The following is a 27,744-nucleotide window of genomic DNA, read 5'->3' as shown; positions in this document are numbered from 1 at the left end:
AAGGCTCTCCCCTTCCTTAGAAGCCCTCCACCGATCTTTTTCCCCTCTCTTCCTCCCTGATTTCTCCGATTGGAGCCGCGGATACTTGTTTCGTGCTCGCTGTGATTGCTCGCCGATGGGGTCACCGGAGGCCGAAGTAAGCTTTCCTCCTCTTCCTCTCTTCTTTCTCCTTCTTCCCGTGCCTCTGTGCACGACTGTCGGCGACGGGTGTCGTTGATTTTTGTCAGAGAATAGATCTCTGTTTGGTCTCTTCTTCCCTTTGGTTTTTCGGCACCGATGATCACTATCGACTGCCGGCCTTGCCTCTCCAAACTCGAGAGAGTTGCCCCCCTCTGCCGTCAGCCTTCGCCGTGTCGGCCATGGCCTGAATGGCCGGTCAAGGGAGGGGACCTGCTGGTCCCCTGTTTCGGCCAGGAAGGAGCCCGAGAGAAAAGAAAAGAAAAGAAAAAAGAAAAGAAAAAGAAGAAGGAAAAAGAAAAAGAAGAAGGAAAAAAAAGAAAAAAAAAGAAAAAAAAAAATATAATATAATAATAATAATAATAATAATAATAATAAATAGGATTTTCTCTCCACTCTCTTCCGTGAAGAAAAAAAAAGAAGAAAGAAAAATAAAATAAATTAATTAATAAATAATGATATAAATAATAAAATATGAGAAAGAGAGTTTCTCTCTCTTTCCTCTCTTTCTTCAGTCTGAACTAGTATTTTTTCTCTCTAAAAATAGACTTTTTCTCTCTACTTTCTCTCTCTAAGTTATTTCTCTCTCCTAAGATTTTTAGAATTTTGAGAAGAATGATGATGAATTTAAATGATCCTCGTGATGGATTTTTGATCTGTGATCGTTAGATGGTACACCGACATCCACTTTGATCAGATCGGGTATTTTTAGATTTTATTTCTCATGATTTTATTGAATTGTCCATATGATAATTTCAGCATGATTTGATCCGATCGATCGGATTTGTTGAATCATATTGTTTGAAGAATTCAAGATGAGTTTTCTCTCTCTAGAATATTCTCTCTCTATAATTTTTTCTCTCTAAAATATTCTCTCTCTTGATTGATTCTCTCTCTAAAAAGGTTAGTGAATGAAGAAATTTTTTTTAATAGTTCTGATCTGATTCTAATGAAAAATCCTGATCTATGATTGTCAGACAGCGTACTGGCACCCACCTTGATCAGACTATGAATCTTTAGATTTGATCATCCATGATCCCGATCTAGTCATGACTTGATTTGATCATGTTGATTTCATCAATCGAGATATTAGACCAATCGTAATGTTGGATTGTGTCACCTGATCAATTCGAATTGTACCTCATAAATTCTCTCTCCTCTGATTTTCTCTCTCCATTTGATTTGATGAAATCAATGAAGAAATCTCGATCCTATCACTTCGAATCCGATTTGATCTGATAGTCAAACTTTGGATCATTTAGGTCCTAATTAGATTTTGATTAGATGAAATTAGATGATCAGACCCAATCTAAACTGTTGAAATATGATATTCATATTCTTTCTAATTATTGAAATTGATTCTGTATAGGATTGTGGATGTTTGATCATGGGATATTGTAATATGATCTACGAACAAAATTTTTGAAAAAAAATTTATAGAATTATGTGGATTTATTGGAATACGTTCGAGGTAAGTAATGTTTCACTTTTTCTAGATTTATCGATAAATTATAATATATTTTTCTGACATAATTTATGAAACGATGCATGAATTGGATGAATGGTATTTTGTTATGAAAATATCTTATTTGAAATATTATGATGAAGCATGATTGAACATATTGATTTCATGATGCATTATATTGATTGATTTCGATACTACATAATTATATATTTTATTATCAAAATTAGAATATGAAATATGATTTATGAAGAATTCTGATATAAGAACAATATGAATTGACAACCTGACTATGTAAAGGACCCCACCAATGGGGGCATATACATTGGCAATTGATTTGTCCTGAGGATTTACGTCGCCAGAGAGACCAGCGACAAACCGCTAGAGAGACCAGCGGTTCTGAAGGACTTTGCTATCAGATGATTCGCAGCTCATCATAAGAAGATACGCGGTGTTATGACCTTGTCACAGAAAAAATGTGGTCATAGCTCATGGTTGACGAAAAGAATTTAAGAACGAAAGAAATTGAAATATGGAAAGAAACTTGAATTTTTGAAAAAGAAATGAATTTGGCATGAATTATATTGCATAATTGGAAATTGATTTCGAATTAATGAACTCTATATGCTTATTTTCTATAAATGATTATTTACTTAAATGCCTGATGAAATCTGTTGAGAAGTGATCATTGCTTACTGGGCTGTCTAGCTCATTACCTCCTATTTTACTATTTTTACAGATGTTGAGGAATTAAGATGATACAAGATATGAATGGAAGAGTGATCAGAAACAGAATCTCTATACTTTTATTTTTGGTTGAAAGTCTTATTGAATTTGATGTAAGGATTATGAATCATTGTTGAATTTGTTGAGATATTAAAGAAAAAAATTAGGTCATTATATTTTGGATTTAAATTATTGACTAATTATTCCGCTATTGTTTTAGGATAGTATGATAAGATGCCTTGCATGCTTATGGGAAGAGTTTTCTATGAGTATGCGGTGGTTACCATGACCCTCGATTCACAATCTCGGATCGGGGGCGTGACAATTACTAATCTCTATTATCTTTGTTTGTTGGTTTTGAGATTACAGGATCATATCTTCAATATTCGGAAGGAATATGCTGATCTTTTTTTTACTACATTTGTATGTCTCTCTTTTTTCTGCTCCAACAAACAGATTGCAAGCAAGTTTCTCAATTGCCAGGCGACTTTCTCTTATATAAATCATGCTGCTAAGTTTTCTATGTTGAAGGTGTCAAATTCCCAATTTTCCTGGGATGCCGGAATCAATGGCAAAATTCGGATTCACTTTCCTTCCTATGGTGGCTTATGTCTTTCTGCTCTATCATATATATTCTACTCGTATGAAGTACTCAGCAATATGGCAATGGGAGTACAAGTTTTTTTTTATTTATCTTATTTTACTTTTCATTCTCTTTGGGTTCTGGTTGAACTCTTTATATTTGCATTTTAGAGAAAATGGGATCAGGGGATGGAATAGAAGGTTGGATCAATATGAGTGATGGGGTGTTATATACGAATCATTATGATGTAGATTTTTTATTTCTTTGTATATATTTATATCAGTTTTGATCCAAGGTAGAAGAGAAAGGAGAATAGGATTAATGGTATGATTGAAGATGGAATAAGATTAATAATGTAATAATGTATTATTAGTAATTTTTTTTAATTTTAATATATATATTATCTCTTCATATTAGTCTAAAGTAAATCACACTTGAAAAATAAAAGATCTAATTAGAGTTTAATTAGAGTTTTTTTTTTACTACAAAGATCATATAAAAATATTTGTGAAATTTAGGAGATCAAAACCATAATTTGTTATACATAGATAATGATGTGGTATTTGATAATTAGATATTTTTGGACAAAAATTTTCATAGCATATGCTGCGCCATTATCCATGTATCATGTCATTATCCGTGCCATATCATCAAGATAAAAAATTTCATCCGTTATGCCACATCATCTCGATTAATGTCACGTTATTTATTTTCGTCATTTAAGCATCGGTTATAATCGGTTGGAATTTTTAGTAAAAAAAATAGCCAAAATCTTGGGGAAAAAAATATATTTAAAAGATTTAAAAATTAAAAAGATCAAATTAGAGGTTTTTGAAATTTAAAAATATTTAAAAACTATGCAAAACTACAGAGGATAAAGGCATAATTAGCCCTTCTTTATTTTTCTAATAGCTATTTTATTGATTTATATATTGCATTATATCTGTTGCTGCAACATTTTTCGTAATATTTCACTTCTGTAGCATTCAAAGTTATCATCATTCAAATTATATTTTTAAAAAAATTAATTTATTCTTTCTGGCGGGTTGCTAGCTTGGGCAACAATACTGGTGATGAATACCTATCAATCGAGTTCGTGACAACTACTGTAGAAAGCTGCTGGCGCGGCAACAGCTAGAGCAGTCTCTTCACGTGCTGGTCCCACCAAAATAAGTCCTTTGTCGTTCAATGTTGCATCACGTGCGTTGCCTCCCTCGCGAACGATACGCGCACCGGTGGCAGAGAATTGTACTTATCACCGCTATCAAACTCAGATCATCTCCGCATCATTCGATGGCCATGTATACGACCCTGGCAACAGCTGGATCCAATTAAAAATTATTTTTTATATTATAAAATTATATTATTTTTTGTCCTTGTAATTTTGTAGTACAAAAAGAATTTGATGGTAGGATGGAATGTCCAGCTGGGTTGGTATAGTTTAACCAAATTGAGATGTTGATAACTACGTCTTTTCGTTGTGTTTTATTCCATATCTTTCTCTTTTCATTCAGTTAGTTTATTTTTAATGTTCTCAAATAAAATTGATGCGAGGGACAAAGAGAAGCAATAATTTTGAGGTATAATTATTTCAATTTGACCAATAAAAAGAGAATGATATGTGTGATTTTAATTAATATGTAATTGATTTATTTACATACTTGTATTGCAAATTTCAAGTTAACTATCACAAGTTAATGTGATTGGCAAATCAAATGCACATAGATCTTCGAGCATATAAATAATTTTAGTTTCAAGCTTAGTCTAATTACATAAGGTTAAATATATATTTTAAAAATTAATTATTAACTGACATATTATGTAATTTCAATATCTATTCTTATACTTGTAAAACTTTATTATTAATAAAGCACATTTTCATTTCCAATTATATTATATATCCATAATTTATCCTAAAAAATAATAAAGATGATATTGTATATTTTCAAAATGTTAAAAATTTGAGACATACATTATTAGTGGTTAGTTTTTAAAAGCTCTTGATCGTAGAATCGTTATGGAGGACAGTGATCAATCCATTTAAAATTAGTGCACATATCACCTTCCTTATGAGTAGACGAGTCTCAAGTCTGTGGTGTAGTAATACTGGAGTGAAAGTACAGGTGGTTGTTAGAGAATAACTTATACTGAGCTTGATCAATATGAGAAATCACTTGGATATCTACTCACTCGTCAGTGGTCTTCTCGATACTGCAGTGGTGTGAGTGGTCCTTTAACCTGCGGTGTCATTGGCTATTTGCAACGAGGCTACTGAGTTTGACTTCACGTTCTCTTCGTCCCTAACTATTTGGGTCCTTATTGTGTATGTTGCTACAGTAGATTCAGGTTCACTGTTAGAATAAGATGCATCTAGATAGAATCTATCGATTTTGATAGAAAATGAGTAGTCCTATGTGATTAACGAAATTGAGTTCAAGAAGTCTTCGATTGAAGCAAGTGTGAATACTAGAAAAAAAATTTCATGAGATTCACAGTCGAACTCGAGTTGAGCTAATCTGACATATAATTGACAATGGGGTTTGACGAGTTCTCCAATGATCTTCGTCAAGTCGGGATTCACGATAGAAAGACTAAATCATATGGTAACTGTATCTAGAGATTCAAATTTTTTTATTCTACTGAATTACCACTACATGCTGCTAGGCATTACTGGTGGATTGTGAGAACTCAGTAGGATTATTTTTGGATCAACGATCCTTGTTGGATTGAGCTAGAATTGTTCTGGTCCATCGAAAGAAGTTTTGATGATACTATGATGGAGATCATGATATATCTCACTATCAGACAGAATAGAACCCAAAGGATCACATACAAAAAGAGTTTGACCCGATCAACGACCTAGATCAAATTTGAATTATCAATTTGATTGATGGTTTGAATTTGAAAACTATTAATTTGTAAGCATTACAGATTTAGTAGCTATTAATTATTAACATAAAAATTTAATTATAAATATTATAATTTATTTAAGATTGATTAAATTATGGATCAAATTTTAATTAATTTAAATCATATTTAATTTAATTAGACTTGATTTAGTTTAATGTTAATTGAGTTTAATTATCCAAATCAGATTTAGATTTTAATCCTGATTGGATCAGGTTTGACAACCTTTCAAATTTGATTCGATTCAGGCTTACTTTGATTCGATTTAGATCCAAATTAAATTAAATTGACCTTGATCCTTTGAGCCCAGATTCCTCGGGCTTCTCTCTCCAAGTGGCTGACTAGAAAAGAGATGGGGCGGTGATTTCTCTCGCTAGTTTTTTCTTGGCACGCGTGAAGGGGTGTGGAGAAGTTGTTCATGGTTTCTTAATTAGTTATTACTCTTATATAGATAAGAGATAAAGTCCAACTAATCTAACTGATCTCTATCTGATTTTTGGCATGGAACATCAGGAATTTTGTATGACAAAATTATAAAAGGTGTTGATTTTTGGTGTGAGAAAATAATCACCAGTTGTGTGTGCTAGTTATTTCTCATCCCACTTCTTTCTTCATGCCTCCTTTTTTCCCTATTCCATCTTCCACATCCCACTCCTTCTAGATTAGATCTAGAGAGAGGCCTTAGAGAGAGAAAAAGAAAATAAAAAAAAAATTGATTTTTTTTGGTTGTTAAGATCAATCTCCAAGATCCTATACATGACTGCTTCAAGTAATATAAGGAAAAGGGCCCTAATCCAAGTCAAAGAATGAAGTTTGTAAAGGAGCTAGCACCTCAGAGGTCTTAGAGTTTTGATTGAAACATCTTTGTGTAGATATCAGCAGAAGCTGGGTGCTTGCGCAGCTCCGATAGAAACCCCAGACATCCGTAAGATCTGATTCGACGAAGGAGGAAAAAATCGATCAGGTATATTTCTTTCTTCCTATTTTAATTTTAAATATATGCAATTAATTTATTTATGCATGTTAGACGATCTTAGGATTGATTCTGATTTAGAATCAGCATGGTTGGATCAGATTAAAATTTTAATATCTACTTTCGCTATGGTTACCATAACCAAATCGATCTATGTATGCGAATCAACTTGTTTTCTAATAATGGTATCAGAGCTATGTTATTCTAGTATGTCTTAAATAAATTTTAGATCTAAAATTATATTCATATGATCTGATTTATAGTTCATATATTTGATATGTGAAAAAAAATCTGATTTGAATTTAATAGATTACATATTAGGTCTGTTAGATTAAATTTCTATTAACCTAGTACTTGGATTGGGCGTATCACCATGGCTGTCCGATCAAAAGAGGAGGTCCGGGTTAAAGCTCTTCACTTGCCCAATCGATAGGTTTCTTATGATGTGTAGTGGTGCCACTTATGATGATCTCCCATGAAGAAAAATCATGAATGAAAGATTCTAGATGTATGAGATACACTGTTTTAGATCTAGTTTTTTGTTTACATGCATATTAGATATGTGTGTTTTTGATAATTTTAGGTTGTAAAATTATATATATGATATGTAATTTATTGACACATAATTTAAAATTTAATTTTTATAAAATCCTAGATCTGAAATTCTTGGATCTAATTTGTATAAATCCTAAAATTATGGCTAGCTTGCCTGTCGAGTCGACTCAGATTCAGTTTGAGTTGACTCGAGTCCTTGGCGAATCGATTCGAGATCCTGGTGAGTTGACTTATTTGCATATGAGTGTTAGATCTCATGTGGTGCTCCCAAGGCTCAGAAGATCTAGGCTAAGGTCAAGATCCAAAGTTCATGAGGTGGTCATAAAGTTTCTAAGGCTAGTTTGGGCCCTAGGATGAAAGACTGTCAGCCTTTCGGATCTTGGATCCAAAGATTTTGAGCCTTGAGGGGTTAACTTATATTTGAACTAGAATTGATCTAAGATTATGAGATTGGATCAAGTCATGGATGTACATAGGCTTGGGTGAGTGCAATCTTATATTGAGTTAGCCAGAGAAGTTTTTGAGTTGGATCACATTGACTCTGTATATAAACATACACTGTATTCAGACTCGATGAATAGAATGAATACAAAATTATTTTCTCTCTAATCTTTCTCTCTCTTTCTTTCTCTCTCTCTGGTCTTCTCCTTGTTCTAGCAACAAAAAACTCTAGGGTTTCTTGGCCACCAACCCAAAATGGAAAGAAAGGAGGCAATAGAAACCAGCGCCCTCCTTGTGCACGCCCCCCTTTTGTGCACCCCCTCTTGGCCGTCCAAGAGGAGTTTTAGGCCTCATCTTTTATTTTTTAGAGGCTTCATCAAGAGAACTTATAGGTCTCAAAAGGTAGATTTCAGATTGGATAGAGAAGGGGTTCCAATCACAGAGAGAAATCCTACCGATAGGATTTATAAGGTTGTTGAAATCCTAAAGGCTATTTTTGTTTTCCCTGGTTGCTGGTCTTCAAGGACCTCCACAACCAGATTCTTACTGTGTCTTAATGTTCGCAACCTAGGAAAGTTGTTTTAATAATTGATATCAGAGCACGGATTGTGTGGAGAAAGAAGAAGACTCCATAAGTTGAAGATCTTCAAAGGCTGAAATTTCAGCAAGGATCCTGTCAAGGTATTTCTCAAATCCCTTGGAGTTTTGTTGTGTTTTTGGTTTGGATCTAGCCATGAAAAATAATATGAAGATTGATTTTGAGAAGTTTGATGGGAAAAAAAAAATTTTCTGTGAAAAGTTCGGGTAGAAGATCTTTTGGTTCAAGCAGATCGGGATCAGGTATTGGAAGAGGAGCCTGAAGGGATGACAGATCGTCAATGGATGTCCCTGAAGAAGAAGGCTTGTTCTATGATTAGAGGATGTTTGGCGGATGTGGCACTCTATTCCATGTTAGAGGAGAGGATCCAAAAGATTTATGGTCGAAGTTGCACACCATGTATATGTAAAAAAACAAATGCAACAAGCTAATGTTAAAAAAGAAACTATACAGCCTTCGGAAGCAGGAAAGTAGAGATGTCTTGGGTCACATCTAAAAATTCGACCAGATGTGTAATGAGTTGCTAAACATCGGGGTGAAGATGGAGGAGGAAGCTAAATCATTACTATTACTATGCTCGCTGCCCCCTTCCTATGATCCATTGGTGATGATGCTGCTCTACGGCAAGGAGACCCTAGAGTATGAAGACATGGTCTCGGTGCTGCAATCCAATGAACAACAGAGAAGTTGACCAAGAAAGGTGCTTCCTAGGAGGGCTTGGCCGTGGGGGAGAGATCAAGAAGAGGAAGAAAAAGAGGCAAGTTAAGGAGATGGTCAAAGTCTCAAAAGAGCAGGAGCAGAAAGGAAGCTAGGTGCTACAAGTACAACGAGATCGGGCACTTCAAACGAGATTGCCCGCAGTGGAAGAACAAAAAGGGAGATAAGAGAGGACCTGATGCACTGAGTATGGTGGCTGATAGTGAGGTAGAGGATAACCTCTTGGTAGTATCAGATGGTCACAGGCAAAACACAGATGTATGAACTCTAGATTCAGCCTGTTCGCATCACTACATCCCAAACCGATCTTGATTCGCTACATACATCAAGACGGATGAAGGGAGCGTGACACTTGAAGATGATCACCCATATCGAGTTGCTGGTATTGGGAGTATTCGGATGAGGATGTTTGATGGGATCGTGTGGATGCTCACTAATGTGAAGCACGTTCCTGATCTGAAGAAGAATATCGTGTCACTTGGTTACCTAGAATGGAGCGGCTATAGCTTCAGCAGTCATGTCAGGAGTGGGGTGTTAAACATCTCAAATGAAGCCATGGTAGTGATAAGAGATAGGAGGATGGAGAACAATCTCTATAGGATAGAAAGATCTGTGGTGACTGAAGAATCTGATACAGCAGCAGCAGTGCAGGACCAGCAGGGGACTCATCGGTTGTGGCATTACCACCTAGGCTACATGGGAGATCATGGGTTAAAGGAGCTAAGCAAGTATGGTCTGATTTCAGATCTGGATGGAGGTATCTTAGAGGTATGTGAGCCATACCAGATGAGAAAGCAGAGGAGAGTGTAGTTTGGCAACAGTTCAGCCCACAGTGCAGCTCCACTAGACTAGTCACACTGATGTGTGGGGACTAGCCCCAATTTCAACTAGAAACGGGGTGAGATACTTTTTGACCTTCATAGATAATTTTTGAGGAAAGTATGAGTCTACTTCATAAAGAAAAAATCAGAAGTCTTCACCAAATTCAAAATATGGAAAGCTAAGGTGGAGAAGAAAACAGGTCAAAGCTTGAAGTGTCTGCAGTCCGATAATGATGGAGAGTACACTAGCAAGGAGTTTCAAATTTTTTGTAAGGAGTATGGCATCGAAAGGCACTTCTCGATAAGAGAGACTCCTCAGCAAAATGGGGTGGCCAAGAGGATGAACAGAATTCTTATGGAAAAAATATGGTGCATGAGGCTGCAGGCAGAGCTTCCTTAGGTGTTTCAGATTGATATAGTGGTGCAGTAAGTTGGAAAAATTTCAAACAGCAAACTATTGCTGACTCGATCACTGAGGTTGAGTATATTGCTGCTAGTGAAGCTGCTAAGGAGGACATCTGAAGAAATTCATCTTAGAATTGGATGTGGTTCTAGGGATTGAACAACCAGTGCCCCTTTATTGTAATAATACTGGGGCAGTTGCTCAAGCCAAAGAATTGAGATTTCATCATAAATCCAAGCACATCCTAAGAGGTTCCACCTCGTTCAGGAGATAGTCAAAAGATGCAATGTGATCATGGAGCGAGCTGACACCAAGAATAATATAGCGGATCCATTCACTAAGGCCTTGTCAATGCAACAGTTTGACCGCCACCTTAATAGCACGGGCATTAAGTATAGGGGCGATTAACTTTAGTGCAAGTGAAAGATTGAAAGAATAATGCCCTACAAGCCAATCATATACGGGATGCGATAAGATATTTTCTGTAATTTATCTTTCAGACTCATATAATTGACATTAATATTATTAATAAAATAGGTATTTTTGATTCATTATATGCTGCATCTTTTTGTTCTTAAGATTATAATGAACCCCATAGGTCCGGGTAATGATTTTAAGATCATGATGAGATCACGTCAGTGAGACCTAAATCCTTAATAGTCATGACTTAAAATATTTTCAGTCATTGGTTCATTGAGTCGGAGATCAATGATACCGATAAGACTAGCATGTCCTATATATGCTTAGAAATGAGGGTGGTTGATCTCACAACCACTTATGTGGTGACACTAATATAATGATATGGGTGCTTATTAGAGAATGGTTCACTGAATAGACCTGTGAGAGAATATCATATGGAGTCTTATTTATATGTCAGTTGATGATTCTCTAGTGAGAGTTGTGTATATGATCTTTTGATCAGAGATAGCCATAATACCTTCTATATATGGATCCATATTTTGGTTCACTTCTTAACTTAATTCTTTGATCCTTGTATGGGGTGTTCTGAATGTGGTGAAGTATGCATGAAGGTTGTGAGTGATCAATAAAGGATCAATCACTCCTAATAAGGAGAGCGAACATTCTATGTGATCTCATAGGTCGGTGATTCTGGAAGTCTTTGGCCAAAGCAAGATGATAATTAAAAAAAAAATTTAATGTATCATCAATTAAATTATCACTTTCTGATCGAGATACATAAAGTTAAGTGATTGAATTTGATATATTTTCATATCCACAGCTCATTTGGAATGTTGTTTGACTGAAGAATTGAATTACACGATAACTTGCCATTGAAGGATATTTTGATAATTTTTTATCAAAATTTTAAATCTTTCTGATAGTCATGGTATATTGCTAGACATTAATCTTAATTTATGAACTCTTCAGAATTAAAAAATTTTAATTCAAGAATCAATTAGGAAGAGTCCTAGTTGATTGGGACTCTTCGGTGACCTAATCTGATTGGATTAGAGTTACATCGAAAGTCTAGGTCTACTGCTAACTAGATTTAAAATCCAATAGATCACATACTTTAAGATTTTAATTAAAATTTAAGATTTTAATTAAAATTTAATATAAATTTTAAGGGTTAATTTGATATGCTAGCACATTGTATTAACCCAAGTTCCTAAATTAGTTTAGATCAAAGTGTTTGAGCTAACCTAGACCAGTTGTCTTTGACCTAATAGGATTGAGTCTATTTTGATTAGATTCTTATCTAACTTGAAATAGTTTCAAGTGAAGAAGAACTCCTCTGCACCCACCAGATGTCACACCAAAATATTATTGCCGCCCCACTCTTTTTAGCATGTGAAGATGGAGAGTCCTTCTTTAAGAAGACTCTTATTTTAATGTATTGCCTTAAATTCTCAATCAGATCTCTTATGATTTAATGCCAAATTTATATGGGTTTTTTATAGGATGTAGAAGAGGTGGAGTCCTTCTGTGTGAAGGCTCTCCTACACCAAAAATTTCACATGGTGAATTTATTCACCATGTGAGAAAGTAGAGCACCAAAGGTTGGCACCCCTTGGTCCTTCTCACGTCCCTTGGTCCCCTATTTAAATGGACGTCCCATATGGCCCATGTTCTAGGTTTTCAGGTAGAAACCAAAGATAAGTGGTGTGTAAATCAGAAAAAAAAAATTTAAAAAAAGTCTGAGAAAAATGCAAGAAAAAATTGAGTGGCAAAAGTTGTAAGAAGGATGGTGAGAAAATTAGCAAGTGTTGCTAGTGTGCCCTAGGGTTTATTTTTCTATATGTTGGAGTCTAAAATCGAATCTTAGATTGTGAGACATTTATAGAGTGTCCTCTTAGCATGATTTCAGTGGCAAGATCGAAAGCAACTGGACTTTGGTGTGATCGTTCCTCAAGTTCGAAGCCGACAGTATTCTTAAGAAGATAAGGCTGCGGCGACACACCGGTTAGGAAGGACCTTGACCAACTTTCATGTGGATCACCATTGGAGGACTTCTACTTTGGAGTCTCATAGAGATCACCAACATGTCACATTATCTTTTTAGTGAAAATAAAAATTCTATCCCTTTTTCATGCATGTTTTGTTTTGATCGACATCGATAAGGTGATTCTAGGGTTTGAGTTTTGGCTTGATAGTTTTAACTATTAAAGCTATTGACTTGTTTGATTTTAAAAATTTTAGTAATCATTTTCGCTGTGTGGTCAGAACCCAACAGCAGGATCGATGCTACAAGAGGGGATCTCTCTCTCACCCGCTCTCATTACCTCCCTTTTCTCACTATTCTCTCTCTCCAACCGGCACTGACTTGATTATCGAAAGGTCTCCCATCGAAGAGCTCCCTCCTATCTCTCCGGTGCTCATGGACCTTCCTTGCATGTTCATGGCACATCAATCATGGACCAATATCCCAACGCAGCAACAACCGACAGCACTCAATCTATCCACTCCCACCATATCATCTAGTTGGAGAGGTGCAGCAATAGATTGGGGCTAGAGGAAGGGCACTCATATTTTATTTTCTGAATGAAGGATGTGAGAGCCTAGTGGCAGAACCATCCCATCATGTCACGTTGGTAGCCACTCCAGCATAGCGCACTTGATGCATGAGGCAGCAAGCTGGCCTTCCCCAAGAGAATAGTCAGTTGATGTCTTGATGGAACTGGTCCAAACACCCACACCTGTCATACGTGAAAGAATTATGCCCTACAAGCCAATCGCATATGAGATGTGATAGGATGTTTATTGTAATTTATCTTTCAAACTCATGTAATTAACATTAATATTATTAACAATGTTAATATTTTTGATTCATTAGATGCTGCATCTTATTAATTTTAAGATTATAATAAACCCCATAGGTCTGAGCAATAGTTTTAGGACCGTGATGAGATCATGCCAGTGAGAACTAAATCCTTAATAGCTCTGATCTAAAATATTTCTAGTCGTTGGTATATTGAGTCGGAGATCAATGATACCGGTAAGATTGGCATATCCTATGTATGCTTAGAAATGAGGGTGGTTGATCTCACAATCACTTATGTAGTGACACTAATACAAGGGTATGGGTGCTCATTAGAGAATGAGTTCACTGAATTGACGTATGAGAGAATAATCAGATGGAGTCTTATTTACATATCAACTGATAATTCTCTAGTGGGAGATGTGTAAGTGATCCTTTGACCTAAGATCACCATGGTACCTTGTATACATGGATCCATATTTTGGTTCACTACCTAACTTGATTTTCTAATCCTTATATGGGGTGTTCTGGATATAGTAAAGTATGCATGAAGGTTGTGAGAGATCAATAAGGGATCAGTCACTCCTAATAAGGAAAGCGAATATCCTATGTGATCCCATAGGACGATGATTCTGGAAGTCTTTGGCCAAAGTAGGGTGATAATTAGAAAAGAGTTTCTAATATATCATCAACTAAATTATCACCTTCAGATCAAGATATATAAAGATAAATAATTGGGTTTGATATATTTTTATACCCACAGTTCATCTGAGATATTATTTGATTGAAGGATTGAATTATACAGAAACTTACCACTGAAGGATATTTTGATAATTTTTCATCAAAATTTTAAATCTTTTAGATAGTCATGACTTATTGCTAGACGTCAATCTTGACTTATGAACTTGACAAAAATTGAAAGAATTTGATTTTGGAATCAATTTAGAATAGTCCAAGTTGATTAGGACTCTTCGGGTGATCTAATCTCATCAGATTAGGGTTACGTCGAAAGTCCGTATCCACTGCTGGCTAGATTTGAAATCCAATGGGTCATACACTTTGAGATTTGATCTTAATCTAATTTAATTAGAGTTTAATATAAATTTTATGGGTTAATTTGATATGCTAGCACATTGTATTAATCCAAGTTCTCAAATTAGTTTGATTCAAAGTATTTAAGCTAACCTAGACCAGTTGGCTTTGACCTAATGAGCTTGGATCAATTTAGATTGGATCCTTATCCAACTTGGATTAATTTCAAGTGAAGAAGGACTCCTCTATGTTCATAAAAAGTTATGTAAAAATATAATTACCGCCCACCTCAAATCAGTGTGAGAAATAAAGAGTCCTTCTTAAAGAAGGCTCTTTATTAAATGTGTTGCCGTAGAAGATAAATCAGAAATTCTATGTTTTAATACCAAAAATTAATTAAATTTTTATGGCACATAGATAAGAAAGAGTCTTCTACTCCAAGCATCTGAATTATCAAAAAATTACTTAGTAAATTTATTTGGTGCATGGGAAGTTGGAGCGCCAAAAGTTGGCACCTCTTCATCCCATATAACGTCCCCTGGTCCCTTATTTATAGGGGATGCCCAGATGGCTTCTAGTTGAGATTTTTGGGTGAACCAAAGAGAAGAGACTTAAAAATTATAATAAAAAATATAAAAAAAAAATTGAGAAAAAAAAAATTGAGTGGCAAAAGTTGCTACAAGGGTGGTGAGATTTTCAGCAAGTATTGCTGGAGTGCCTTAAGATTTGATTTTTCTATATATTAGAGCTAAAAATTAAATTTTAGATTGTATGATATTTAAATACTATTTTCTTGATGTCATTTTGATGGTAAGATAGGAAGCAATTGGGCTTTGGTGTGATCGTGACGTAAGTTTGAAGCCGACAGTATTCTTGAGAAGACAAGGCTGCGGCTGCGCATCAGTTGGGAAGGATCTTGGTCAACTTTCATGTCGATCACCATTGGAGGACTTTTATCTTGGGGTCTTGTAGATAACACCAATGTGTCACTTTTTTATTTTGGTTAAAGTATAATATTCTATCTCTTTGCATGCTTAAATTTGCTTTGATCGTGTTCGGCAAGGTGATTCTAGAGTTTTAGATTTAGCTCGATAGTTTTATTTGATAAAGCTATTGATTTGAGTATTTTAAAAAATTTTAAAAATTACTTTCCACTATGTGGCTAGAACCCAACAGTGGTATCAAAGCAATCTTTATCTGATTCGATCAAACAAGTGCAATATAGTAGCTTAGAATTATTCTTGTTCATATCCTGCCAAAAATATAGCATTATTTTTGCATCGATTCTTCAAACTCAAAAATATATATATTTTTTTAACTTTTTATGAATCATGATTCTAAATTTTAATTATTAAATTATAAATTTATGATAATTTAGAATTTTATTATCATGGTTGCATGATGATTAAATCGATGTATAGCTAATAAGGGTGTTATGCATGCCTAATTAGATTAGAGTATGTTATATTATATAAATTTATTATTCATATATTATGACTTTGATTGCACCCTAATTTATTTTTTTTTGTATGATAATGTGATTGCTATTTTGAATAGTAGAAGCATGCAAATTTACATAATTTGTAGTGTACATTTTATGCGCTTATATAGTTAAGATATGTCGAGATCAGTTTAAAGTTCCTCGTAAAATTATATTAAGTTGTAATGTCAGGATTCACTTTTAAATCAAAAGTCAAATTTTTAAGATCAATTGAGATCGAGAAAAGTATAAAAGATGATTTTCTAATTAGGTCTGTATGCTAGTCTGGCCAACTCTATTGGTGTCTAGACAAGCTACGGGGAGCCTCCCACCTACTTACCTTTTCAATTTGATCTTCTTAAACTTTGGACTTAGATTGATTAGTAATGTAGACACTACCAGGGCCTTCCTTCAAACTTGGTTGATAAAGTATGTCAAGATTTTAGTGAGCTTGTTGTACTATCTACAAGACTTACTATAGAAATTGATATGATGTTGATCAAGTGCATATTGATGCTTATGGCATATTTGAATAGTGTTGCTTTGTTGTGCTATCCATAAGGACAGAATTGTTTAAGTATGACTATATGGGATTGAAGGGTCAACTTAACTAGAATACTATAGTTTGTTATGCTATCCATGAAACTATATGTAATCTAAAGGCCAGAATGAAAGATGTTGAGAATTGTAAAGGTACAATTGGTAAAGAGTTTCCTACTCTTGAACTCATGAATACTTGTCGTACTATTCACAAGGTGTTTGTGAAGAATAAAATTCTCAACCCCACTAAGAAATATTAGTATGTTTATCGATTTTTATATTTGAGAACTATGAAGTTTGATAAAATAGTGGAAGACATAATTAGATAAAAATCCTAGTTTAGTTGTGAATATCTTCATGAGTTATCCATTTATATTGTGCTCTTGTCATTGTAGATTAACTACACTTATGGCATCCTCACTATCCCTTAGCGATATCCTAGATACTAACAAGTTGATCGGATCCAGCTATGTCGACTGGTTAAGGAACTTGAGAATTGTTCTCACTCAGGAGAAAGTCTCCTACATTCTGGATGCACCTGCTCTAGATTCTCTTGGAGAAGATGCTTCCAAGGAGGAAAGAGTCACATACAAGATGTGAAAAGATAACAGTGTGACTATCAAATGTATCATGCTTGCCTCCATGAGCAATGAGCTCCAGAGGCAGCATGAAGACATGGACGTTCTCTCTATTCTTCTTAATCTTAAGAAGTTATATGGGGAGCAAAGTCAAACTGCTCGATATGAGATATCGAAGTAGTTGTTCTGTGCCCGTATAACTGAAGACTCTTCTGTGCAAATGCATGTCCTAAAGATGATTGGTTTCGAGAGCTAGGAGCAGAAGAGAAAGTCTGTTTATTATAGAAATCATTGTACAAGCTGAAGCAGTCACTGAGGCAATGGTATAAGCGGTTTGATTCTTATGTGAGGAGTATCAGGCTTTCTAAGTATGAGTATGACTTTTATGTTGATGTTAAATCTTTGGAGGATGGGTCTAGGGTATTTCTACTCTTGTATGTGGATGACATGCTTATAGCATGCAAGAGTAGGAAGATTGTGTAGAAACTAAAGGCAGCCTTATCTCGAAAGTTTGAGATGAAGGATTTGAGACCTGCGAGGAAGATCTTAAGCATGAAAATCTTTAGAGATCAAGCTAAGAGGGTGCTGCATTTATCTTAGAGAGGTTACATCAAAAAAATCTTGAAAAGATTTGGGATGAAGGAAGCGAAACCGATGGAGCTACCATTCGTCGGGCACTTTAGACTCTCGAAGATGATGTCACCACAGACTCAAGTGGAGGCTCAGGAGATTGAGAGAGTACCATATGTCTTTGGTGTGGGAAGCCTTATGTATATCATGATGTGTTGTAGGCCGGATATCATCCATGCAGCGAGCCAGGTCAGCAAGTTCATGGTGCAGCCTAGTAGGGAGCACTAACGAGCACTGAAGGAGATCTTCAGGTACTTGGTAGGTACTGTTAGAGTCGACATCTGCTACAGACAATAAGGAGGTGCTGAGGGACTCTCCAACACATCCAAAGAGGCTCAGAGGCAGATAGGAGGGTTCATGGATGCGGATTTCTGTGGAGACATGGATACCCGACGATCAATGACATATTTTATATTTGCTTGTTTGGAGGTTCCATTTCATGGAGATCATACTTGCAGCCCATCATGGCCTTATCCATGACTAAGGTGGAATACATTGGTGTTATGGAGGTAGTGAAGGAGGCCCTATAGCTGAAGGGCTTAGCATTAGAGATGGGCCTCGCATAGGAGACCGTCAGGGTGCATTGTAACAGTCAGAGTGTATTATTACTTGCACAAAACTATGTCTACCATACGAAGATGAAGCACATCGATATTAGGTATCATCAGATCAGAGAGATTGTGGAAGAAGGTGAGGTGGAGCTGGTGAAGATCCACACTAAGAAGAATCCAGTGAATGCACTGATGAAGGTACTTTCACAGGATGGCTTTTGAAAATGTGTGACACTGATGTACTTGATGGACATGATGGAGTTGGTTGAGATCTTGGGGCACCAAAGTGAAGATTGTTGGACCTCATGTGGTGCTCCCAAAGCTCAAAGGATCAAGGCTAAGGCCAAGGTCCAAAGTCCATGAGGTGGTAATAGAGTTTCTACGGCTAGTTTGGACCCTAGGACGAAAGGCTGTTAGCCTTTCAGATCTTAAGGTCCAAAGATTTGGGCCTTGAGGGGATAACTTATATTTGGACTAAGATTGAGTCTAAGATTATAAGATTGGGTCAAGTCATGGGTGTACATGAGCTTGGATGAGCGCAATATTGTATTGAGTTAGTCAGGAGAGTTTTTGGATTGGATCACATTGACCTTGTATATAAATATACACTATATTCGGACTCGATGAATCGAAAGAATACAAAATTATTTTCTTTCTAACTTTTTTCTCTCTTTCTTTCTCTCTCTCTGGTCTTCTCCATGTCCTAGCAGCAAGAAACCTTAAGGTTTCTTGGCTGCCAACCCAAAAAGGAAAGAAAGGAGGTGCTAGAAACTAGCACCCTCCTTGTGCACGCCCCCCCTTTGTGCACTCCATCTTGGCCGCCCAAGAGGAGTTTCAGGCCTCATCTTTTATTTTTTGGAGGCTTCATCAAGAGTACTTTTAGGTCGGTGGATTTTAGATCTGGTAGAGAAGGAGTTCAAATTGCAGAGAGAAATCCTACCGACAGGATTTACAAGGTTGCTGAAATCTTGAAGGCTGTTTTTATTTTGCTTGGTTGCTGATCTTTAAGGATCTCTACAATCATATCCTTACTATTTCCTAATGTCCACAACTTGAGAAAGTTGCTTCAACAATGAGTCGATCCAATCCTACAAGCGTGGGCTTATAGTTTCTATTCGTTATAGATGAATCGATTCGAGTTCTAGGATGAGTCGACTCGAGTCTGTTGACAGTAAAATTACATGTGATGTAATCTAAATTAATTTAGAGTAGAAATTGATTTGACATGTAAACTAAATCTATGTTTATAATACATTTAATTAAGAGTTAAGACTTAAAATTAAAAGATCTAAAATTATGAATTTTTTGATCCAAATTCATAAAACATGGGGTTAAAGGTATGGGTAGCTCAATTAGGTCTAGTTTGAGCAGTTGATCAAATCGAATCAAATATTGATTAAGATTAGATCAAATATGCTCATGACCAATCTAATTAATTGTAGTTTGGTCGAATTGATTAATAGCCATATGTTATCGAACAACTTAAGATCTAATTTGGCTTAGTGGATCGAGTCTGGATAAATAGGCTAACCTGATCGATTCTAATCAACAAATTTAGTGTCTAAGGCAAGTACACAAATGATGATTATGTAATTGATTTCATTGTCTGACCTGACCAATTCATTGGTGTTTAAGAAAAGAAATGGAAAGACCCCCACACATCTTAACTTATCTGACCATTTTGGAAGATTATATTTTATATTAGGTTACTTGTTGATCTATACTACTAGGTTAGTCATAACCATTATGACTAATTAAGAAAGAGACCTAAATCTAAATCTCATCAATCAAATGTTAAGTCTAACGATCTTCCACCGTTGTAGAGATGCGGGTGCTTTTCTGACGTTGATCATTCTCGACTAGTCATAGTGGTTCGATTGCATCAGGAAGGTACACTCACTTTGTGGCATTGGATGCCCTGAGTAGAGATGAAATTAGGCCCAATAACTGTTAGGTGAGGGTCTAATGATAGCTTTACGCATGCTGGTGTACGATGGGTCTAACTTAACTAAGAAATTTGTCAATAACTATTAGGTGAGATCACAGGACTTAGAGACCGAACCTACTGTATTTTGCTTGGTGAAGCAATAGACAAGATGTTATCTACTCATTGGTCTGCACATTATCAATAACTATTAAGTGAGGTACGTGTGGATCAGTGGAAGCATAGTACCCACTAGAAATTGATCACATATAGGTTTCTGTTTCTCCACCTAAGGAGCATGGGAGATTCATAGAAATAGTGGGAGCCTTGTTAATTTATTAAAGTTTTTATAATAAAAATTTACAAGTACAAACATCTAATTAAAAATTATTTTTTTTTCTATAGTTGATTAACCATGTCGAGTTCCCAAACTCTTTAGCCCGAATCCTCGACATCAATAGATTGATCGAATTGAACTACAAAGACTAACTTCGAAACTTGAGAATTATTCTCAGTTTTGAGAAATTAACCCATATTCTAGACTAGGAGATGCCTGTATTGCTGGCTCGCCTATCCCTTGATCAACAAGCTGCATTTGACAAGTGGATGGATGAAGATAATAAGGCTAGGTGCTATATTCTTGCATCAATGTCCAATGATCTTCAGCATCAGCATAAAGATATGAGGATCGCTAGATAGATTCTAACTCATCTGCAAGAGTTGTATGGTTAGTAGAGTTGCACGGCTTGCTTTAAGATCTCTCGAAGACTTTTCAAAGTGAAGATATACGATGGGCAGTCCATACATGATCGTTATCTAACAATGATCAAGGATATTGAAGAGTTTCAGAAGCTCAAAATGAATATGGATAAGAAATTACAGGTGGATCTGATAATATAGTCCCTTTTTAAATCATATGGGTAGTTCATCATGAACAACCATATGAATAAGATTGATGGCATCTTATCTGAGTTGTTGAATATGTTGTGATAGCTGAGAGCATCTTAAAAAGTTTAAGAAGAATGGTTCTTACTGTGGAGTAGGCTTCTTCCAAAAGAAAGTCTACTCGGAAGAAGAAGAACAAAAAACCTATGAAAGAAGCAAAAGATCGAGAGCGGGAAGAAGAAGAAAGCTCCAAAGAAAGCCAACGACAAAGAAAAATATTTTTACTGCAATATCAAAGGCCATTGGAGAAGAAATTGTCCTGCATATCTGGCCATAGTGAAGAATAAGAAGAAAGATGCTCCTTCTAAAGGTACATTTGAATTGTTCATTATTGAAACTAATCTAATAATTTTCTCTTCTTCTAGTTAGATATTAGATTCTGGTTCGAGTGCTTACTTATGCACTTCTATGTAGGATCTAGAGGAAGTTAGAGGATCGAGAGAAGATGAGATCACTCTCTGAGTTGGTAATAGGATAAAAGTTACTGCTGTAGCCATTGGAACCTACTCTTTGAAGCTAACATTAGGATTTAGTTTGCTTTTAAAAAATTATTATTTTTTACCTGTAGTCAGTAAAAATTTGATTTTCATTTTTGTGCTGGCATAGGATAATTATAATTTTTATTTTAATATAAACTTATGCATAATTTATTTTAAAAATAAATGTGTTGCATGGGCCTATTTGATAAACGATCTTTATCATTTGCATGTTGATGTGAGTGTTAATCTTAATGATCAAATTGTGAGTACCGTAGGGTCTAAGAGACACAGAAATAGGATTAGCTAAAAGTATCTATGGTACCTAAAGCTAATCCATATTGGAAAGGACAGACTTAGCAAATTAGAGAAAGATGATCTTATTGGACCATTGACTTTTAAGTCATATTTAACTTATGAGTTCTGTCTTCAAGAAAAGATGGCTAAGCTACCCTTTGTAGGATAAGAAGAAAGGACCACTAATATATTAGCCCTGCTGCACACTGACGTGTGTGGTCCATTGGATGTACAGGCCAAGGGTGGCTATATCTACTTCATAACCTTTATTGATAACTACTCATGATATGGGTTTGTATATTTGATGCACCATAAGTCTGAGGCTTTTGAAAAATTCAAAGAGTTCAGATACGAAGTAGAGAAACAAACCAATAAACTCATAAAAGTTTTTTGATCAGATTGAGGAGAAAAATATCTTAGTAAAAAATTCTAGGCCTATCTTAAGGATAACGGTATAGTCTCATGATGGACACTGAAGGAACCAGATCTAGGGTTTCAGGATTAGATCTTGAAACTTTTTCAAGATCAGACAGCGGAAGACTAAAATAAATTAAAATTTATTTTTTAAAATTAGAGAATTCCTAGATCTAAGATCCTATTACATAATTATTACATAGCATTAAATCAAAAATTAAAATATATAGAGCATGAACTACATGTTGATCATATCAACATGTTTCTATACTACATCTAATGTATATATTAAACAATAGATCAGATCTATTACCTTGCAAGTTAGACATTCTAACCTTGTTGATCTAGGCTAAAGGATGATATTGCAAACCTCACATGCATCCGATCTCTAGGAGTCATTCACACGAGCCCACGAATCTCGACCAGAAGTCCTACTTTAGAAAATCAGCACAGTATGCTAGTACTGCACTGATCCTTCTTCGATGGTTGATCAGGTACCTCCTTCTTCTTGATTTGAAATCTTCCAAAGATGAGATGTAGGAGGAGTTTTAAATCTGAGATACTCTCAGAAACTCAAGATAGAGGAAGGAAAGAGATGAAACTAACAACTCTAGAAGAAGACCCTCTTCTTCTTCTCTTTACTCTCTCCTAGACACCCTATCTTGTGTCTACTATATCTCCACAATCCAAAGGTCTTTCTCTCTATTTTTTGGATGCCCAAAAGGTCTCTCAAATATCTATGTACTTCAAAAATTTTATGAAGAAACTTATTTTATAGAGAGAGATATGATAGAGTCCTTGTCTAGGTCAAATACCTAGTCAAGGCTTATCCAAACATGGCAAGATAAGGGGCGCCCAACTCTTGGGTGCCTCCTCCTTATTTTCATACATGGACCACCAGAAAAGGGTGCACAATGTATTCCCTAAAAGTCATAAAAATTTTAAAAAAAATTTGGATAAATTCGGTGCAAAAAGAAAAGAGTTTTGGATTTCTAAAACTCTATCTCATAGAATTTGAAATCTAAGCTTATTCCTACTTTGATTTAATCCACAACCACTTTCCATGTATGAAAGAAGAGAGAAAATCTTTTGGATGTGGGAAAGACCTGAGAGAGGACTTTTGTCACACAAAATAAGAGGGATTGACGTGGAATAAGAGAGAGGGCGTGGGGGGGCTTATGTGGCGCAAGGTGGAATCCTAGTCTTATTAGGATTCTATCTTATGACTTGTTTTAATTTGGTTTCTCAAACTAAATCAAACCAAAATTAGATCAACCCAATTAAAATAGGTCTTAACCCAATTAAGAATCTAATTTAATCAGATTAAATTAGATTTAAATCTGATTTAATTTTTTAATCAAATTAGAAATTAGGTTGACCCAAGTCCTAATTAAACTAGGACTAGTTTTTTTCTTGCACTTGGCTTATCCAATAAACCAATTGGACTTGATCCAATCAAGCCCAAACTAAATCTAATTAAATTATATTCAATTAGACTTAATCTCAGCCCATTGTGTTGCCCAGCTATGCAACCCAAGAGGGGGGATGAATTGGGTTTCTAAAAATTTTAGGCTTAATTAATTACTTATGATGAATGAGAACAAAGACTTTAATTCAAGATTAATAACCTAAAGCAAGAATACAAGGATATAATAAAGAAATAAAGATAAACAATAAAGCACACCACAAACATAAGGATTTATAGTGGTTCGGTGCCAACCTTGCACCTACATCCACTCCCCAAGCTCTTACTTGGGAATTTCAATCCACTATACTTGTATTCAACCCGAATACAAAACGTCGGAAACTCCGACACTAGCTATCCCAAGCTAGTCTACTTATTTTCCGGGTACAAGCTAACCTAAAACACTCCGATTTCAGGTTCGGATCAACCTTCTCTTGTTTTGGAAACCCTCCAAAAACAAGAACAATTACTCACAAATATTAAGATAGTTTAGAGCACAAATTAATACAATAACAGCTCCTTAAATGAGCGAATATAACAATAAAACACTTTACTCAAATGAAGAATCTCCTTTTTGGATTTTCTCAAGGTGGATGAACGCTTGAATGAACGCTTGAGAAGAAGATGATCTTGAAGGCTTTGAAAGATCTCTTGATCAAGGTTGAACAATAGGCTTGAAAGATTCTCTCTTTGAATGCTCTTGCTTTTCTCTTTCACAATCTCTCTTGTATATTGTGGATCCTCTCTCTTTTTCTTTTGGGTATTTCGTTGATCTCAGGCTTTTTCGTGTAGATTTTGGATCCTTTTGTATATAGGTTTGATCTCTCCTTTTTTTTTTTTGGATCTTCAATTTCTTTCACCATTTGAAACATTTTATAGCAATAAGAAACAAGAGAAAATAATTTAGGCAGATAAAGAGCCGTTAGAGCAATTTTAGGAAGCATAAAAGGTAATTAAAATGGCCAAAAAAATAGTCGTTGCTGATATTTTCCGCCGCAGGGGTCGACTCATGAGTCGACTCATGCTTCAGGAGTCGACTCATGAGTCGACTTCTGTTGCAAAGACCAGAGAATGAGTTTCTGGAAATTCTTGGCTCAAATCAGCAGGGGTCGACTCATGAGTCGACTCATGCCTTGTGGGTCGACTCATGAGTTGACTCACAGGTCATGCCAAGCCAGAAAACTAGCGTGCCAAGGGGAATTTTTGCATGCCAATCAGCTCATAGTGCCATGAGTTGACTGATGAGTCGACTCATGCACTTCAAACCTTCATAACTTCAAAAATATAAGTCCAAACACAATGAAATTTTCACCAATAGATTACTAATCATTTGTTCTACCAAATGATACTATCAAATTAGGATTTTAATGAAATTACGATTTTGCCCCTGAAGAGCATAAGGACTTTTTCAATTTAAAATTATTTGTATCCCTTCAATCTGCTTTGTAATCATCAAAATCAATCTAGGAGCAACAATCTCCCCCTTTTTTATGATGACAAAATATTTGAACAAAAGCATTTATGTGAATCAATAATTTCAAAAGAATGCATTATACATTTATATGCTTGAAAAGAGTAAGATTCTTTTGGCATGTAATATAAATGATCATATACAAAAATAGTTTGTCCATCTTCTTAAAGATTTGAAGATATGCTCATTGAAATATATGATTTTGGTGTTAGAGCAGAAAACTTATTTTTGTTATCAGAGCAAGTTGTATTTTGAAAATTTGCTTATTTTCATTTGATTTTAGTTTTAGCATCAGAGCAAAAATTAATTATGTGCTTTAATTGCTTTTGATACAAAAAATAATTATGTGTGCCAAAGCATGTTTAAGAGTTGATTTTGAAAGTGTATTAGCTCATTTTGAGTTTAAGATATATCAGAGCAAGAGAAAAATAAATTTTGCAATGTATCGGAGCAAGAAAAACAATTTTACAATGTATCAGAAAAAATTTTATAATGTATCAGAACAAATTTTATGATGTATCAGAGCAAGTTAAAAAAAAATTTTAAGATGTATCAGAGTAAGTTAAATTTCTTAAGATGTATCAAGGTAAATAAAATTTCAAAAGGTGTATCAAAGCAAGTTGAAATTTTTAAAGTATGTCAGAGCATATTTAAATTTTTAAAGTAAATCAGAGCATATGTAAAGAAGCAATTTAAAAGTTACATAATTGCATTGTACTTAGCATTGTACTTATGATATTGTTCTTTAAATTCTTCAATTCATTCATTAATTTCTCATAATTTGTAGTTTTGCTTTTGATGGGTTGCTTTTTCTTTAATTGCTCATAATTGAATTGTTTTTTGTTTAATTTCTGTTTGATGCCAAATTTCTCATAATTTAGGGTTTTGCTTTTAAGGTTTTGCTTTTGATGAGTTACTTTTTATTTAATTTCTCCCCCTTTTTCTCATAATTTAGGGTTTTGCTTTTAAGGTTTTGCTTTTGATGAGTTGCTTTTTGTTTAATTTCTCCCCCTTTTTGACATCATCAAACATGGTTAACTTCTCCTTTTTCTGAAACATTCTTTAATTTCTCCCCCTTTAGAGTTAATTACAGATGTTTGCTCCCCCTTAATACAGCAATTATTAACAGCAAACAACAATAAAGAGAAGACAATATTTCAACAAAGAGAATATATATAACCAAAATATGATCAACATCATTACAAAAGGTAGAAATATAAGTAAAAGATGATTCCATTAAAATCATAATTATTTCAATACATAGTTCATATTATAAAAATCAACCAGCTAATTGTCAATACATGGCCCCAAAATACAGATCCTAGAACAAGACACTTACACCTAGGATCTAGTAAAGATCAAGACAAGTCAAGGATCGGAGTCATCAGATATGAGATGAGAAGCTGATGGATCAGAAGTGCGTCTTCTACCCCGTCTGCCTCTAGCACGAGCAGGAGAGCGAGATGAACTGGGAGGCTGAGAACGCTGAGAGGCTAAGGACTGAACAGAGAGGGTGAGTCTAATGGAATCAAGTACGTTCAGTGCTCTGGAAACAGATTGAAGTAGAGCAGTGAACTGAGTGGTAGCATGCTCACTCGATCCTCGGATCTCTTTCCTCAGTAACTCATATCCACCTTCTAGTGCTCCTCTGAGCCTGCCAGCCTCTGCAGTGAGGTCTGTGACCTCAATAGTTGACTCCTGTGGCTTGGGATGGGCCAAAGCAAGGACTTGCCCCTGCAAGTCTAGAACTCTGCCAGTCAGTCTCCAGACTGTGTCCTCAAGCTGCTGGATCCGGATGGACTGATCTGTTATCATCTGAAATACAGTGGAGATGTAGGGAGTCATGGTCTGATCAGAAGAGGTGGCTCCTGGTGCAAAAGAAGTACTACTCCACTGGCTAGACAGCAAAGAAGCCACACGCTGTGATATATGCTCAATCTGATCGTCAGCCAGTCTGAACTCTGAATGAGGTGCTCTGCTCTCTGACTGATACACTGGTGTGGGCATCCTAGTAAACTCTGAAGGGCCAGCCTCTGTATCAGGAATGAACTGGATAACTGGTGATGCTGCCCTAAAGTCATGAACAGGAGATGATGGACCTTCTTCTTCTACTCTGCCTTCAGTTCTGTCTTCAGCTCTATCTTCAATTCTCTTTTCAGTTCTCTCCTCAGCTCTCTCCTCAGCTCTCTCTTCAGAGCCCTTGATCCAACCACCATCAGTCTTTGTAAATCCCATTCTGTGCAGGGTGTGTTGGTTGAAAGTGTCCACATGAGAGAGTTTAGTAGAAGCCTCCCCCTCACAGCTAACTCCAAACCTCCTAAATACTCTAGTAAGGGCCATACCATAAGGCAAGTGTGC

This window comes from Elaeis guineensis, chromosome 7, assembly GCF_000442705.2.
Source record: "Elaeis guineensis isolate ETL-2024a chromosome 7, EG11, whole genome shotgun sequence".
NCBI classification, from domain to species: domain Eukaryota; kingdom Viridiplantae; phylum Streptophyta; class Magnoliopsida; order Arecales; family Arecaceae; genus Elaeis; species Elaeis guineensis.
This window is presented reverse-complemented; position numbering follows the sequence as displayed.